The sequence below is a fragment of the Orcinus orca genome, chromosome 18 (genome assembly GCF_937001465.1).
Source record: "Orcinus orca chromosome 18, mOrcOrc1.1, whole genome shotgun sequence".
NCBI lineage: Eukaryota > Metazoa > Chordata > Mammalia > Artiodactyla > Delphinidae > Orcinus > Orcinus orca.
Window position 1 is genome coordinate 4,078,298 of NC_064576.1, and position 18,458 is coordinate 4,096,755.

General features: G+C 39.7%; 1 non-coding gene across 1 annotated transcript; it reads left to right on the top strand.

The window, feature by feature from the left end:
• The first annotated feature begins 11,024 nt into the window (after window positions 1-11,024).
• On the top strand, window positions 11,025-11,096 carry TRNAD-GUC (transfer RNA aspartic acid (anticodon GUC)). Its single transcript has one exon. It is a non-coding gene; the product is annotated as a tRNA-Asp (tRNA).
• Window positions 11,097-18,458: the final 7,362 nt, after the last annotated feature.

Here is an 18,458-nt window from a genome sequence, read left to right on the forward strand (position 1 = left end):
TTGTGCTGGAGTTGACTAGGCATAACTGGGACCTGTTTACAATAGCCCTGTGTCCAATACTTATCAAACGGATTAGCATCTGACCCAAGCAGATTGATCAGAATCCTCCAAGGTCATCTGCTGGAACTGTCAGGAGTCACGTGATTTTGACTTGCCTGCACTTGTTAGCCAGGAGGATGGTGTAAGCAGGAACTTCCTGTTTCAATCTTGGCCACCACATGAAGGCAGCCTGCCAGAGCATGAGAATATTTCAACCTCGGGGTACAACAGAGCTCTAGGACTGCCTGGCTGCAGGCCAATAAGTTTCTTTTACCTTTGTGTAAGCTCATCTGTCTTGGGTTTATGTCACTTGAAACTAGAGGAGCCCTAACACAGAAATTAAGAACGACTGAGCACATGGCTCCACACCCTTGATATTCACTTTCACCTCCTAAATTTTGTGCACCTTTCTCTTCTCAAAATAATTTCTTAGGTTTTAATGGTAGATTTCTACTTTCCTCCTATTGTCTGGCTCTGATGTGAACATTGACCCTGTCCTACATTTTACATTAAAATCTGTACATCAAGTGTCTTGAATTTTCTTAATGAAAGGAAATGGACTAATACTGTATGATGCCAGTTAATTAATCTATTAAATGGAGAAATCTATATGATCACTCTTATGATCACTCTTAGAATTGGTTACCCATACATACTGTGACTACATGGCATACACATGGCATTTATACTTGTGAGCTCCCTTTATACAAGAGTGTATAAGTGTGTCATTAATAACATTAGCAAGAAGAAAAACTAAGGGAGTACCCTAACATCATTTTATAAAACCACAATGAATTGTAGAAATGATATATAAGCAGAAAATAACAACTTTTCACAGCTTCAAACTAATGAAAACGTATTTTAAAATAAAGCAATATAGGGATTCCCTGGTGGCGCAGTGGTTGAGAGTCCGCCTGCCGATGCAAGGGACACGGGTTCGTGCCCCGGTCCGGGAAGATCCCACGTGCCACGGAGCGGCTGGGCCCGTGAGCCATGGCTGCTGAGCCTGTGCGTCCGGAGCCTGTGCTCCACAACGGGAGAGGCCACAACAGTGAGAGACCCGCATACAGCAAAAATAAAAAATAAAAAAAAAATAAAGCAATATAGGGCTTCCCTGGTGGCGCAGTGGTTCAGAGTCTGCCTGCCGATGCAGGGGACACGGGTTCGTGTTGCGGTCCGGGAAGATCCCACATGCCGCGGAGCGGCTGGGCCCGTGAGCCATGGCCACTGGGCCTGCGCGTCCGGAGTCTGTGCTCCGCAACGGGAGAGGCCACAACAGTAAGAGGCCCGCGTACCGCAAAAAAAATAAATAAATAAAAATTAAAAAAAGCAATATAATAAGTATGCAGGAATATCTTCAAACAGATGACTATAATAATCAAAATGTAAGACAATGAATATATAAGCTTATTTTTCATTTCAGGAATGGTTAAATGTTTTCTCATTTTAGAAACATTAAATAACAGATGACACAGCCTTGTTAGAGATATGATATAGTGTAGGACAAAGCCACCCCATGTCAAAAACAACCTCTTGAGAGAACTAGCTGTCAGGAAACTGAATTAACCCAAGCCAGCTGATGAGGCTTGGCTGATGAGCTAGCTACACGGGAGCAATCTCCTCTGCCTTATTCTAGCATAGGTTTGCAACAGATCATTTGTCAATCACTATGCCCTTTGCCAATAATTATTCCCGGTCGCTATTCCTAGTCTTTATCCAGGGCCACCACTGGATAAAGTGATAAAGTATCCAGCAGAATTTATAGCTCATTAATTTGGGGTGATATTTATGGTGAATCTATGTGAGGCCTTCAGGGCTTTATTAAGACTCTGCCATGATTAGAAATCTTGGAATGAGGGAAAAGTTGCAAAACGGTAGTTTTTTGGATGTTTCCTTTTGTCTTTGCCAAACTCAAGTCTATAAACATAAATGGTCACTTTGCACAAGGCATTGCATCAAGACTTTTTTTCTACAAGGCACTAGCATTCTTACATGGGATTCACATTAATCATGGCTTTTAAACTGTTATATGACAAATACAGAGCAGTAACTCATTTATAAAAGAACCAGCTAAGCACACACCCTAGACCTGACACCTGAGGCAGCTTAGTCCGCTAATTTGTCAAGAGTAATTAATGGTGGACAGCATGGCACGTTTTCCTGCCACCAATTCAGTTATATCTGGAGGCAAGCGCGCTGCTGTTCGTCTTTTAAGAAATTAGCCAGATTTTATAGGATGGAAAAGTTTGCTCTGTTCTTGCACAGTGAATCCAGGTATAAAAAAGTCACTTCTTAATCATAACTTACATTTATAGAGCTCTTTTGCTCCCTAAATCTGAAAGCTCATCTTTTGGATTACAGGGCCCTTTGGATCCAGAATTTAATTGCAGGCTTTGAGTTATTATTAAAAGTCTCTCCAGTATTGGTTTTGTTTTGTTTTTGCTTATATTAGATAAAATTGAAAATCTCTAGGAAGTGATAGAGCAGGGATTTAAATATATTTTAAAAGTGTATATAGATTATACTTATATTGGGTTGGCCAAAAAGTTCTTTGGGGTTTTTCTGTAACAGCTTATGGAAAAATCCGAACGAACTTTTTGGCCAACCCAATACTTTAGGGAATTGTTCATATTTCTATGCTTCTGAAAGCTTTCATTAAAGCTTTCATTATAGAATTCACAGATCTTGAGACAGATCATACATATGTAATCGATCAAATTAGATTTGGCACAGAACTTCGTTTGGGAAATATACAAATATACATGGCATGTATTTGCCTACAAATGTGGTTTCGGCGCCAAGCAATATTTGAGGCATTTGACAGGGACCGTCAAATAGAGGCTGTGTTGTACAGTAGGAAGAGTATGAAATTTGCAGCCAACTAGAACCAAATTCACACTACCCAGAAGTAATTTTATCACTGTCAGGTGGTGACGGTAATACTTACTGGTGAATATTAGTTTAACCCTTATGTGTGTCACTTTTAGTTCTCCAGAAAACAGACGCCATGATGGGATTAGGTGGGCAAAAGGTTTACTGAGGGAAATGTTTGTGCTAAATAAAGGGAGGATGAGGAACAGGCAAACAGCAGGGAGGATGTTCTTCAGATGATGAGGCGCATCCGACCACCAGGCAGGGAGAGGAGAACAGGCTGGGAAGGAAAACTGTCAGATCAGCTGGGTTTCACAGGTAGTGCTTTGGGACTCCAAAGAGGAGGAAGGCAATTCGAGTGGAGATGGAAAAAATAAAAGTTTGATAAACAAGTGTTTGCTGGGTCACCAGAGACACCGGGAGATCAGAGTAGACTCTGGTCGCTAAGCCCTGACAGAGTCGCCCTCACCACACCCAGCCCATATTCTTTGCAGACGTCTCTATCGACCTCTCTCTCGTGATGGCTCTATTCTGGGAACACGCCCTCTGTCTAAATTCTTTTAGGCAGTTAAGGGAAAGGTAATGAGAAAAACTTCCTGAGTCTTCTTAAAAATAATAATTAAAAATAATCAGCCTAAATCAATCCCCATGCCGAAGAAACATATTTGAGAGTGCCAAAATCTGCTCCCCTACAACAGCATTTTTTTCCTTTTGCATTTCTTTTGGGAAACTTAATTTGAACTGTTTTGCAGTTCACCAATCATTTCCTCAGCTGTGTTGTCTACTGTTGAGACCTGTATAGTTCAGCTGTTATTTATTTCTAATATTTTTATTTGACTACTTCTTATAGTGTCCTAGCTCTATCTCTCTGCTGAAATTACCTTCTGATCTTGCATTCTATCTAATTTTTCTATTTATAGCTTTGAACATATTAATCGGAATTATTTCATACTCCCTGTCTGATCATTTCAGTACCTGTTTCAAAGCTGATTTTTTTTTTTTTTTGCGGTATGCGGGCCTCTCACTGTTGTGGCCTCTCCCGTTGCAGAGCACAGGCTCTGGACACGCAGGCTCAGCGGCCATGGCCCATGGGCCCAGCCGCTCCGCGGCACGTGGGATCCTCCCGGACGGGGCACGAACCCGCGTCCCCCGCATCGGCAGGTGGACCCTCAACCACTGCGCCACCAGGGAAGCCCTCAAAGCTGATTTTGGTTGTAAGGATCACTTGGACTCTTCAGGCGGTATTTTTATCTACTTTTGGTGTGCTTTTTTTGTTATGTTCCTTCTGCAATGCCTTTGGTATCTGGTCAGGATTTGGGCTGGATTTGAAGTTTGTTGTTGCTGTGGTTACCTGCGTTGAAATGTGTTGTTGTTCTGGGCACCACAAACTGTCAATTTCTCAAGTGAATCTTTTTATCTCCCGGGTAGATGTTGTGTCTTCAGTTTATGCTTCTCTCTTGAGAGTTTCCCTTTTGCAGCTTGCCAGCTGTTTCCCTTTATTTTTCAGTTGAGGCTTGTTAGCATGGTTATGGGATGGGGGCAGAGACATCATCATTGTACAGTAAGTCCCCTACATACGAACGAGTTCCCTTCCGAGAGTGCATTCGTAAGTCCAATTTGTTCATAAGTCCAACAAAGTTAGCCTAGGTACCCAGCTAACACAGTCGGCTATATAGTACTGTACTGTAATAGGTTTATAATACTTTTCACACAAATAATACATAAAAAACAAACACACACACAAAATAAAGGAAACACTTTTAACCTTACAGTACAGCACCTTGAAAAGTACAGTAGTACAGTACAACAGCTGGCATCCAGGGGCTGGCATCGAGTGGACAGGCAAGAAGAGTCACTGACTGGAGGAGGAAGAGGAGGGGGGAGATGGTAGAGCTGAAGGATCGTCAGCAACAGGAGACGGAGGGTGAGCTGCAATGTCGCTCACGCCTGACACTGATGGCACACACGTTTGCATCTTTGAAAGTTCTCAACTTGAAGGCTCGTATGTAGGGGACTTGCTGTATTCCGATTAAATTTCAGACTTAGGGAAGTCCTGGGAACCTGGATCTTGTGGGTGTGGGCTTCACGAGAGATCCTGCCCCTCCTGCACCCTTATCTCCTGCACCAGTTGCAGTGTCCTCAAGCTATGCTTTTGTTCCTGGCCCTCTGCACATGAGCCTTTCCTGCTTAGGGAAGATGGGAGGAAGGAGACTGTGCCCTCTCGGTGCTGGCTGTGTTCGCTGCCACACTGCAGTGGATGCTTCCCCTGTAGACTCACTGCATTTTTTCTCTAGTGGAGAAAGAGGGCGTGGGTTTGGGTAAATTTTCACAGTGGGGTGAGAAGGGAAGCAGCAGATTCTTTCTAATTTTCCTTGAGAGCCTGGAGGATGTCCTAGAGCGAAGGCCTGAAGGAAGAAGTATGAGAACCCCTCTGTGTCGGTGCCCCCAAGGCTTTATACTCTCACACTAGCCCAGGTTCAGCTTTTAGCAGCTTGTTAAATCTTTCTAAACTTCCTCCTGGATTATATTGTATCCAGACATGTCTGCCTCTAAGCAAATGCTCCGGCTCTATTTCTCTCTGTAGACTTCTGGGTCTTTCAGAATCAGGAGTGTTGTCTGCCCTGTGGTCTCAGTTCTCTGATGAGCTCAAAAAAATCATTAATCTTCAGTTTGTCCTGCTTTTTTCCTCTTGTGGAATGTGACTGACATCCACGTTCAGCTCTGTACACCTCTGAGGTATTTCTGTTATTGAATAAATGGTTGTGCTTATTTTTAAATGTTTTATTGTCATTTTGATTAAATAGCTGACCAGGTGTTGCCTCTCAGGCACCCATGGTCCTGTCTTGATCCAATGTCCAAATTTCCGGTGACAACTGTTTCGATTTTTGAATCCCCAAATTGAGTCTTAAATATAGAAAAATTATTATATAGCTTTCAGGTTATCTTTTAAGCCAAAAGTAGCTTGAGGTTTCCCAGAGGGGCCCTGGGTAATCACAAAGATTTGTTCCTTCCTCTTATAAAAAGGGAGGTGCTGTAAATAATTAGGTTTATTTAATATGTTACTATTAAAATTGCATGGGGAGACGTTAAATTGGAAGAGATGCTGAAACTTGTAGAGGAAAAATGCTGTTTCTATAAGTATTTCAGAAATTGTGTATTTTGTAGGGAGTTCCTAGGTATTTGTTAATACTCTCACTGTCCATAATAGGTTTCTGCTTATCGCACTTGATGTTTTGCCCAATATTAGATATCAGTAACATGTTATCAGTCATATGTTTGGTTATCATTAAAATTCTTACTTGGCCACTCTCTTACTTATTTTGAATCTAGCATTTTCTAGACCAAATATTCTCAATTACTGTTGCATGGCTGACTTACGGAGTTTTATAAACATACCAGGGGCGGGTCCTACTCTAGACTTTCTGAATCTCTTCCCATGATATTCTCATTATACTTTGTACATTAAGTCTCAAAACCTTTGTATCAAGATTTTTTCTCAATAAAATGTATGTTTGTGTGTTTTTAAAATCAGATGTTTAAGACACAATCATTTAATGAAAACAGTGGTAATAATTATGTATTTTAGACATTTTATGTAGTTAGACATTTACAGACATTTTATCTAATTTTTGGTATGGCTTTATTACTTTTGTCTGTCATATGGTTAGAAAATTCTTTCTTGTTTGATACCAAAATCTGACTCCTTTAAATCCCCACTACTAGTTCACACTTTCTACCATGCTATAGGCCTTTTATGTATTCGAAAGTAGTGTTTATTTTTCCTGTATTATTTTTCTACTCTTTTCACCTTATTAAATGAGATAATGAATGAGAAACTCTCTTTTTCCAGCGCTTGGCACTTGCCCAGCAGTAGCTGTAAGGGTGTGCGTCACCCAAAACTGCTGAGGGAAATCTGAATGTGCATTTTTTCACTTTCTCGTTGAATTGCATTTCCCTTTTATGTTTAGAAGTCATTGTCAACTTTTCCGTTCCCCCAGCCACATACTACCTCATCAGCATTTGTTTTAAGTAATTCCTGCAAATAGCTCTTTCATACACACCCACGACACACACAAACACAAACCCACAGATGGACACACGCACCTCATTTTTCTAATAGATATAGCTGCTGTTGTAACTATAGTAATAAACTTATTTAAATATTATTGTACAAATAATACAATTTTATCATTATATGCCTTTTCAACTAACGTGCATTAAAATACAACTTGCATCACTGACTTCTGCAAACACTTTTGTTCAGTTTGAAATGCTTTAATAAAAATGGGTCAGAAGGGAATTCACTTTCCACAGACAAAGGAGCTTGTCCTCAGTCCTGGAGGAGAGTCTTGAATGTGTTATCAAAGGGGCGTTTGCGGGGGTTTGGACCAGGAGCAATGGGGCCAGTGGAGAGTGAAGTTCCAGGCTGCCAGTGTTTTCCTCCTGGGCACTCTCAGAGCAGCCGGTTCCCACCTTTATGCTAGTATTTACCACATGATATTGCATGTGCTTTTATTACTTACGGATTGTGAGTTCCCCAGGGTAGGGACCAGTTCCTGTTTGCTTCTGGCTCCTCAGTGCTTAGAACACGTTAGCTAGTCCTGCATTTCCATTTGGAGCTAGTTCAGAACATAAAAGAATTGCTGTAAACATAATATTGATATATGTAAACCATACCAAATATTAGATAAGATTTTCCCACTGTGGCATAGTGGGAAACATACTCCTTATAATAGTACGCACACGCACACGCACATGCACCTACACACAATGTTAAACCCTGTATGAAATCCCTCAACCACTCTCCAGAGCGTTCAAGGACAGAGACAAAAGGACCTTCCTGCAAACATGCCTGTTTGGTTCGGGCTCCCTGCATCCACAAGGTGCCTGGCCGTGGCCGTCCTGCCTCTTCTGGCCTGCATCCCACTCCTGGCCTTTGGGCTCCATGCCAGCCCCTGTGTTACTCACACTCAACACTGAACCCTGTCTGCTTGTGTATACACTGCCTCTCTGCCCTGTTCCCATTCTTCATTCCTCCAGGCTCCCTCCCATCATTCTTCTGTATTCTGACAGTCGACTGAAAGAAAAGGCACAACATAAGGCTGTGAGTTGAGTTTATTCAGTGTTGTACTGAGGACTGTAGCCCAGGAGACAGCCTCTCAAAGAGCTCTGAGGAACTGTCCAAAGAAGCAGGGGAGGAGCCTGGATATGTATGACGTTTTTGGTTGGAAAACAAACAGGAACATCAAAAGATTACTACTAATCCCAAAGAACAGACATCTCAAGTTAGTGATTTTAGTGCTTTCCTATGTACAAGAAGATGCAAGAATCTGCAGTCACTGAAATTTTAACTTAGATATGTATATTAACTACCTAGGGGCCGGTAACCAAAGCCCAGAATGCTTTCTGTTTTCCTCCACAAATTCCTCCCAGATGCACTGTTTGTAGGCAAGTGGCTAATGGCTTGATCTTAGCAGAACTGAAACGGCGGGCGACATTTCTTCCTTTTTTTCAAGAGTGAGCATCCCTCCTCCCTAGGATTCCCCTCCCTCTCGGCCTTGCGCTGTCTTTGTCCTGCCATTCCACTTGGCACTTTGTCCTTTAAATCTTGATTTACTTATCTTTCTCACTAGATAACAATTACCTTTGAAAGCAGAGGCTGTGTTTTATTTGACTCTGTGTCACCAGCACTTATTTTAGCTCCTAGCAGCAATATTTGTAGAATTAATGAATTATTTATGAGTGAATAAAGGCAAGTAATAAATAAATTTGACTTAGAAATCTCTCGCTCCAGTGTCTGGGAAGATAGTAGTAAAATGAAGATGGAGTGAAGTGTAGAAACAGAATTTGAGAAGAAACAGTGAGTTCATTTCAGACTCTGCATTGAACGTGAGTAAACCGGGGAACACCTAGGCAGATAGTAACATTTAACAAACATTTATCCAGAACTTATTAACCGCCAGGCACAGTTCTATGCATTAAAACAGGAGTCACCTTACCCAGAGGGTTATGCCCTCAAGCCTTTTTTCAGGCAACCAGCTGGTCAACAACTAAAAGACTGAGGGGGTCTGGAGACTGGATAGCTTGCAGGATAACCCCACGGAGCAAGTCATACTCCAGAGCTTCCCTGGGGTATAACTGAGGTCAGTCTGCAGGTGCGGATGTATTTGCAGGTGAGGATGTATTCCTGCTGAGTTCTTCTTAACAAAGGAAGTGATCTTCCTCTAGCTCCTCTCTATAACCCTGAGCACAACTGGAACTGCTGTTCTTTTTTTTTTTAATTTATGTAATTTTTTGCATCCAAATTTTATACACACAACTATTTTAAGAAGCCACTGTAAAAAGTTTGCAAAAGAAAGCAAAATGCCTTTAGGAGCTTGTATTCTAAAGAAACACACACACACACACACACACACACACCTTAAAATACATATATCATAAAACTCCAAAAACACATTTGTTCAGAATGAGTTGAGCACACGTTCTGTTCCATGTTGAACGACAAGGAGAGCTTGGGTATATTTCTGTATATCTCAGTGTTGTTCTTTGGAAATGTAGTTTAGGATTATGACAGCACTTCATCACATGAAATATGCTTCATGTTTTCACATTTCTTATTATCTGCTGATAAATTCGAATGTGATTGTTAGAGAACACTGCTGCTTGCTGTGTACTAGCTGCTGCTAGCTTGTACACAGCTGGTTGCTGTGTACTAGCCAAACACAAGCAATGGCACGTTGCCTATTGGAAAACAAGAAGTGAATTAGGAGACTCATTGTTGCCTCTGATTGACCTGACCTCACTTTTTTGTTTCACCAACGGGATTTTCCATTAACCACAACACTGAATTCCCTACTCAAACTTCTGTATCAAATTTTTTTCTTTATGTATCTCATGTACTACTATTCTTCTTTATGGAAGAACCTTCCCTTTGCCTACCATGGAATAGACTTAAGAACTATCTCAAGAGACAATATTTGTGATTCTTTTAAATACTCATTCATTTGAGAAAGAAGTAATATCTCTGTAGATATCTTTATCATCTACTCATTTGTTAAGTTTATGAGCCTGTCGTCTGAAAAAGAAATGCACAAGCTAAAAGTTGACAATTATGTTTCATTCAGTGGACTTTACTGAGGATTTAAGCCTGGGATGCAGCCTCTCAGATAGTTCTGAGGACTGTTCTGAAAAGGTAAGGGAGGCTGTAAAAAACCCCATGTAGTTGACCATCAAAAGGTTACTGCTGGGGCTTGCCTGGTGGAGCAGTGGTTGAGAATCTGCCTGCTAATGCAGGGGACACGGGTTCGAGCCCTGGTCTGGGAAGATCCCACATGCCGCGGAGCAACTAGGCCCATGAGCCACAACTACTGAGCCTGTGCGTCTGGAGCCTGTGCTCCGCAACAAGAGAGGCCGCGATAGTGAGAGGCCCGCGCACAGCGATGAAGAGTGGCCTCCGCTTGCCACAACTAGAGAAAGCCCTCGCACAGAAACGAAGACCCAACACAGCAAAAATAAATAAACTAATAAACTCCTACCCCCAATATCTTAAAAAAAAAAAAAAAAAGGTTACTGCTAACCTCAAGTTAAAGTTTTTAGTACTTTTCTAAGTATGGGAAGATGCAAGAGTCTGGGCCTATTGAAGTCATTCCTTTGATATGCATTTTAACTATCTAGGGCCATATCCTGCTTTGCTCTATCCTGAGTTTCCCTGTGGGTGGGGGGCTGGGGGGCAGAGGAGCCCTGCAGTGGCTGATGGCTTCATGCGCACAACATCCTTTGTTTACTGAAATGTTAGGCGGCATTCTTTGTCCACAAGTCAATTAAGTGGAAAGGAATGCGTTATATAATATTCCTTAACATTTAAGATTTTAGTAAAACATTAAATAACATTTTTGCGTCTTGAAGGTTATGTATTATTTAAATAATAAACCTCTTTTTAAAAAATAATAAAACCTTTAATGTGGCTTGGAAATCATGAAAAATTTGCTAGTCTTGATTCGTATAAATATTTATAAATGAACATAGTCTAAAATATATCTGCAGGCTTGATGGTCACATATTTTTTAGAGAATTATGGAGACACTCTATTGAAGACATTTAAAAATGTAGGGACTTCCCTGGTGGTCCAGTGGTTAGGACTCGGCCCTGTCACTGCCATGGCCCGGGTTCAATCCCTGGTCGGGGAACTAAGATTCCACAAGCCATGCAGTACGGCCAAAGAAAAAGATAGTAATAAACTAATAAATAGATATTCTTTCCTTCTGTCCCTCCCTTCTTTCTCTCTTTTTCTGCTGTATTGAGTTCACTGAATAGACATTAATAGAATGCATGTACTACTAGAGGGATCAATGATGAAAAATTCTTTTTCTTTTAAAGCAAAGACTTATATGGTTTATTTTAACGCTGCATTTATTTAGCACATTTACAAAAATAAGTTCACATGGAAACATTATCACGAGTTTACAGGAAGAGAAAAAAGATTTTTTTCCCTCTCTCTAAATGTCTTGGTAGTTAGATTATCTTTTTCATTTTCTCTAGTTCCACTGCTGAGAAGTATTAAATAATGGTGATTTGTAGTAACTATAATAAGACTCTTACATATAAATTATCAGTTTTCACTCATAAATGTATTAATGACAGCTAATTTTGTTTTGCTTTTAAGCACAATTTCTATTATGATTTAAATAAAATTTTGACATGAGACAAAATAGAAAAAAAGACTCATAATTTGCTCATCATTACACATTGTTAATATGTACTTAACTACAGGAACAAATATGCTCATTTTTGTTGATTTGGTCTTATGTAAACATTTTGCCTATTCTTATATTATGATTATATCTTCTTAACCAAACTTCTTAACTATCATTTTAAATAACATCCTACTCAAGATAATTTCCTTTACTATTTTATATTATTGAACAATCATTTTCTCCTGATTTTTATTATGTTAAAATGTTATAAAATATTTTTGCATTTGTAATATTGATATTTAATAATGCTTCTTTTGAATTTACAGGATATGGGGTCACTAAACAGCATGAAAATTATGTCTCTTAATGTGTATAGTCTTAGCATTTTAAATTATTAGTATGCTTTTATAATATTTTTTAGCAAAGTTTGAGACAGCCAGAGTCACTACTGTTCTGTGGACATTAGGCATTTAGCATTCATAAATGACTTATCAATATTATACAGTTGGGCTCATCACAGAACTGAGCTCACAGTGAGAGGCAAATAGAGAGGGTCTGAGGTGAGATCAGCTGACCTGGAACAAAGACTGTTGGAGCCATAAACCAACAAGAACACTTTAAATGGCAACTGTGACCATATGGTGGAGGTGAAGAGCGGACTAGCGTGAATGAGAGAGCCATCCAGGGGCCTCACTCTTGGGGCTCCCCTACACTTTCCTGGGTCTTATGTCTAAAAATCCCACCAGATAAATGTAGCATGTCACATACAGGGCAGATATCAATCCAAGTACACCAATATTCATTTTAAATGTGAACCGTCTAAATATACCAATTAAAAGGCAGAGGTGGTTAGACAAACATGACCCAACATTGTCTATAAGAAACCCACTTAAAATTTAAAGACAAAAATTAGTTAAAGGTAAAGAAATGGAGAAAGACATCATGATAACAGTAATCAAAAGAAGACTGGAGTAGCTATATTAATTGCAGACGACCATACTTCAGGACAAAGAACATGGTCAGGGATAAAGAAGGGTATTATATAATGATAAAGGAGTTTATTCTCGAAAAACCCCATAACGATGCTTAATGGGTATGCACCTAATAAAAGGTCAAAATGTGAAACTTTTGCAATCTCTGAAAATATTTTGAGACCTAAAAACATTGTTTATTTAATTTCTTTTCTAACAAATGTGATTGGGAACTCCCTGGTGGTCCAGTGGTTAGGACTCTGAGCTTTCACTGCCAAGGGCTTGGGTTCAATCCCTGGTTGGGGAACTAAGATTCCACAAGCTGTGCGGTGCGGCCAAATAAGTAAATAAAAAATAATAAAAAATGTGATCATTTCATATGACAACTTTTCCTTTGAATTCCTTGATTCTGTTTTTCACAAATCAACACCATATGGCTACTTAAAGGACAGAAATGGCCACAAAATCCCAAGGTTTTATTATTTTGAGTGGGTATAACTTTAGAAAGATTTTCACTTCAGTCGCTGAAATGTCATAATTCTAAATTATATTTTAACTAAGAATATATATTAGTTATAAAATTAGAAATTTGTAGCATAAGATTAAAATAATTGTAAATATGTAAGACACCAAAGGAAGTTTGTAATCTTCTGTTGCTATAGAAGCTTTTGTTTCAACTGAGGAATCTTCTAAAGAATTACAACCTATGCCAGAAAATCTTGATTTTGGAGTAAGCAGTAACAGTCTGTGTAGAACGTGTCGGTTTTGTTTTTATGAAAATGTAAATGTGCCTTAACCTCATTTTTCCATTGTGGCATAAACCACAGCAAAACTTTGCCTTAGTAAACCACTAAAAGGTATGCAAAGCTTAAAGGAAAATCATCAGAATTGTTTTCAAATGATAAGAAAGAAAATGTTAAGCTAGGAACAAAATTCAAATAAGATGTTTCTGAAAACTTCTTAAAGATCATCTTCAGAATAACCTTAAAAAGTGAATTTTGAATAACAGGGGAACTTTTGAGAAGGCCCATGTTGTTGATACATCGCAATTTTTTTGAGGGGAGCACAGGATAAGCCAACTGAGTTGGGATCTGCACTTCAGCTGCATCAAAGGTTGTATCCTAATTGCTCAAAAGAAACCAAATGATTAACCAACCTGGATTTTAAAATTAGTTAAATCCAAGTACTGGCTTCAATAATTGCACTGTTATGTTGGTTTTTGTTACTACATTTCTAGCCATGTCTCTGAATATGTTAGTTTTACACCATTTTTAATAAAATATTTTAATTTAATCGTCTATTCTAATACCCAGATATAAGCCATTCCAAGAAATGTCCTTTTCTATTGCATTATGATTGAGAACATTTCGAAAACTGGGAAGCGTTGCAAATATGGGGAGACTCATGAGGAAATGATTAGTATCTGCATTCCATGATATTTTACATGCAAGTAAAAATTGGCTATTACAGCTTATTTTATTAGAATTTTAAAACTTATCTTTGGAGCATCTTTGAGTTTTAGAAACATTAATATAAATGTATATGATTCAACTTTGGATGACCTCCTAAGGAAAATACAGACTCTTCCCCTCCCCGCAACCCCTGCCCAGTTTCCGAGCCATATAAATTCCTTCTGGTCCTTGTGTACAGGGAAAGCGTGAGGGAGCTGTGAGTCACACCCACAACAGAGTGCTTGGCAATGTTACTTAGAAATTTGCCAGGTATGATAATGGTTAAAAGGTATTTGGGGCTTAAACTTTTTTTTTTTTTTTTTTTTTTGCGGTACGCGGGCCTCTCACTGCTGCGGCCTCTCCCGTTGCGGAGCACAGGCTCCAGACCCACAGGCTCAGCGGCCATGGCTCACGGGCCCAGCCGCTCCGCGGCATGTGGGATCTTCCCGGACCGGGGCACGAACCCGTGTCCCCTGCATTGGCAGGCGGACTCTCAACCACTGCGCCACCAGGGAAGCCCGGGGCTTAAACTTTTTAGCAAAATCTTCCATCATAATTCTTATTTTGTCATATTGAAGATTGAATTTGTGGTTGTATGTTTCCATTTCAAAAAAGTAAGTACAAAAGATGAAATGAAGCTCTGAAAATGGGCTTCTCATTTAGTGGACTTGAGGTACTACTAAAATCAATATGCTTTTCATGTCTTAGCTACTCCAAATCTTCCTTGTTCTTTAGAAAATGGAAACATGAAAACATAATGTACAAAACTTCCACTGTAATTACTACAAATAATAGAAAAGGCTCCTTTGACCTGTGAGGTTTTTTTGTTTTTGTTTTTGTGAGTGGACTGCTAAAAAAAAGCTTGTCTTCAAACCCAATTCAGGAAAGACCCAGAAAGAGCTACCTCTTTGAATACAATAGGATCACCTCCATTATCCTCCTAATTATCCCCTGTGAATATGGGAGGTTCAGTCCCCTTGTCTGTAGGATCTAGTTTTTCAAGAAGATTCTCTATTTGGTGTTTGAAAAATAGGTAAAATCAGCTTATTTCTGTTATTACTCCTGTTTTATTGGTAGTTTTTGATACAGCAAGTCATTGCAGCTCATTTTTAACACACACTCACATAGCTTGTCATTGTTAATACTGTGTGAGGGTAGGACAAAACATGATTTTGCATGGCAACATCACCTTATTCACAATGGCTGAGTTATTAACTCCATTATTTTTCTCCCTCCAAACAATGACACTATGGTGAAGCAAAAGATGTATCCAGTCTCCAATGTGGTAAAAAGTACCAAGAAATCTTAAATGGCTCATTCCTAAGGGCAAAGTTCAATCTATTATGACCTCACTTGTTCCTTGGGCACATTTTGCTTTAAGTTAGAAACAAGACACTGGGTCTCAGAGCAAAGAACCATTCAAGGGAACAATTCAAACAGATGAGGTTAAAGTAGTCTTCTATTTACTCTAAACCACATTATTAAAGAACAATAGACCTAGCGAAAATAGGGCTTTGTGCCTGTATGTACAAACACACAGAATTCATAGAGACACGGAAACATGCTTGACTGCTTCCTAGGTACCAGGCACTATTTTCCAAGTACCATCTCCTCACAAAAGGTTTATGAAGTAAATGTTGTCACTGTCGCCCATGATAAACAACAGGGAAACAGGCACAGAACGGTGAATTGTCAAGGGCTTGAACTCTGTCTACCCCAGAGCTCAAACTCCTAACCACCATGCTATGCTGCCTTCCCATGTCAACAGTGATTAGAATTTAAGACATTATGACAGAGCAAAGTAACCTTTCTTAACTTTTGTGTTTTTTGTGTTTTTTTTGTGGTACGTGGCCTCTCACTGCTGTGGCCTCTCCCGTTGCAGAGCACAGGCTCCGGACATGCAGGCTCAGCGGCCATGGCTCATGGGCCTAGCTGCTCCGTGGCATGTGGGATCTTCCCGGACCAGGGCATGAACCCGTGTCCCCTGCATCGGCAGGCGGACTCTCAACCACTGCGCCACCAGGGAAGCCCCTAAGTTTTGGTATCTTAAAATGAAAAATGCCAAATATTCTCACCAGGGGAAGGTGGGTAAGGGCAAGTGGAATAAAAGACAGACTTACTTTTTCTAAAACAGAATGTGGCTGGCCAGTTATTTGTTACTTACAATCCTGTTGAACTTGTCCTGAACACACAAAATTGCCTGCAAGCCGAAGAACCATCTGTCTTCTTCCTTTTTAATGACTTTGCCAGCATGAGATTTTCCAACGTTTGTGCAGAATTCCTGAGAGTCTTACAGACACATGCTAAGAAATCCCATGGGTTACATTTGGAACACCAGCTAATATTTCATGTTCTGATTACTGTGGAGAAAGCAAAAGGCTTTTTCATTGTGTTAGAAGAAAGGAAGATAAATATTTTTTAAAAAAACACCATAAGCTTTTGGAGTCTTATGTAAAATCAAGTCTACTTGACCTACATGCTCGAAAATTGGGTGCAAACATGAAGTCTTGCAATCTTTGGTTTCAACTATTAGAAAAACATTATGACAAATGACTTGGTATTTTCATACAGTTTTCCTGGGGTAACCATAGCACTGTCAGGTAAGCTGGTTTCTGTGATTTAGTCTATCTTTGACCTATTTCTTATGGCATTATCAAACAAACACTTATTCTCAGAAATGTGCATTAGAGATATGACAGGACTTTATTATATTTATTATAAGGGAAGGGTTCGTGGCTATTTGTTTGTTTGTTTTTTGTGGTACGCGGGCCTCTCACTGTCGCGACCTCTCCCGTTGCGGAGCACACGCTCTGGACGCACAGGCTCAGCGGCCATGGCTCATGGGCCCAGCTGCTCCGCGGCACGTGGGATCTTCCTGGACCGGGGCACGAACCCGTGACCCTGCATCGGCAGGCGGACTCTCAACCACTGCGCCACCAGGGAAGCCCGGTTCGTGGCTATTTGGATTGAACCTAATTATAAATACTCATAGAAATTTACACACAGGTCCATAAAAATAATGATAATTGCAGTCAAGTTTTACTCTATTGTGTTTATATTTTTGTGTTTGTGAGTCTATCCAGCATTAGGAAGCAAACACATGTAAGAAGAGGCTGGCTTAAGATAAGAAAATAGAATCCCATCACAGGTGGAATCCAATCTGGGACTTGTTACCTGTGGTGGAGGCGATCAGGAGTATGCTCAGACCCCCAGCTAGTGCCCCCTGCCCTCTGGTTGGTCCTGACAGAGGTCACAGAAGCAAGCCCAATCCTTCCACTGCGTATGTATGCATACACATGTTTTGGGGTAGATAAACACACTTATAATGTAAACCCAGATATTTATATATAAATGGGTAAGCAATCATTTATACCAAACCCTCTAAGATATAATCAATGCAGATGGCTGTGTGTGAATACATTTTGTTTACAATGGAGGACAGTGTGTTATCTAATAGTGTCTGCATGCCATTTAATATTTTAGAATGTAAAGATGGTGTCAGCATCAGAAAAAATGAATTGAAAGAAATTCAGTCTGCATGGGATCATACAAAAACTGTAGTATATCAGACCTAGGGACACATACAGACTGAAAGTGAGGTGATGGAAAAAGATATTCCATGCAAATGGAAATCAAAAGAAAGCTGGAGTAGCAATATCTGTAAAAAATACAAACACATGGAGGCTAAACAATACACTACTAAATAACCAAGAGATCACTGAAAAAATCAAAGATGAAATCAAAAAATACCTAGAACCAAATGACAATGAAAACACAATGACCCAAAACCTATGGGATGCAGCAAAAGCAGTTCTAAGAGGGAAGTTTACAGCAATACAATCCTACCTCAAGAAACAAGAAGCATCTCAAATAAACAACCTAACCTTACACCTAAAGCAATTAGAGAAAGAAGAACAAAAATCCCCCGAAGTTAGCAGAAGGAAATAAATCATAAAGATCAGATTAGAAATAAATGAAGGAAACAATAGCAAAGATCAATAAAACTAAAAACTGGTTCTTTGATAAGATAAACAAAATTGATAAACCATTAACCAGACTCATCAAGAAAAAAAGGGAGAAGACTCCAATCAACAGACTTAGAAATAAAAAAGGAGAAGTAACAACTGACACTGCAGAAATACAAAGGATCATGAGAGATTACTACAAGCAACTCTATGCCAATAAAATGGACAACCTGGAAGAAATGGACAAATTCTCAGAAAAGCACAGTCTTCTGACACTGAACCAGGAAGAAATAGAAAATATAAACAGACCAATCACAAGCACTGAAATTGAGACTGTGATTAAAAATCTTCCAACAAACAAAAGCCCAGGACCAGATGGCTTCACAAGCAAATTCTATCAAACATTCAGAGAAGACCTAACATCTATCCTTCTCAAACTCTTCCAAAATATAGCAGAGGAAGGAACAC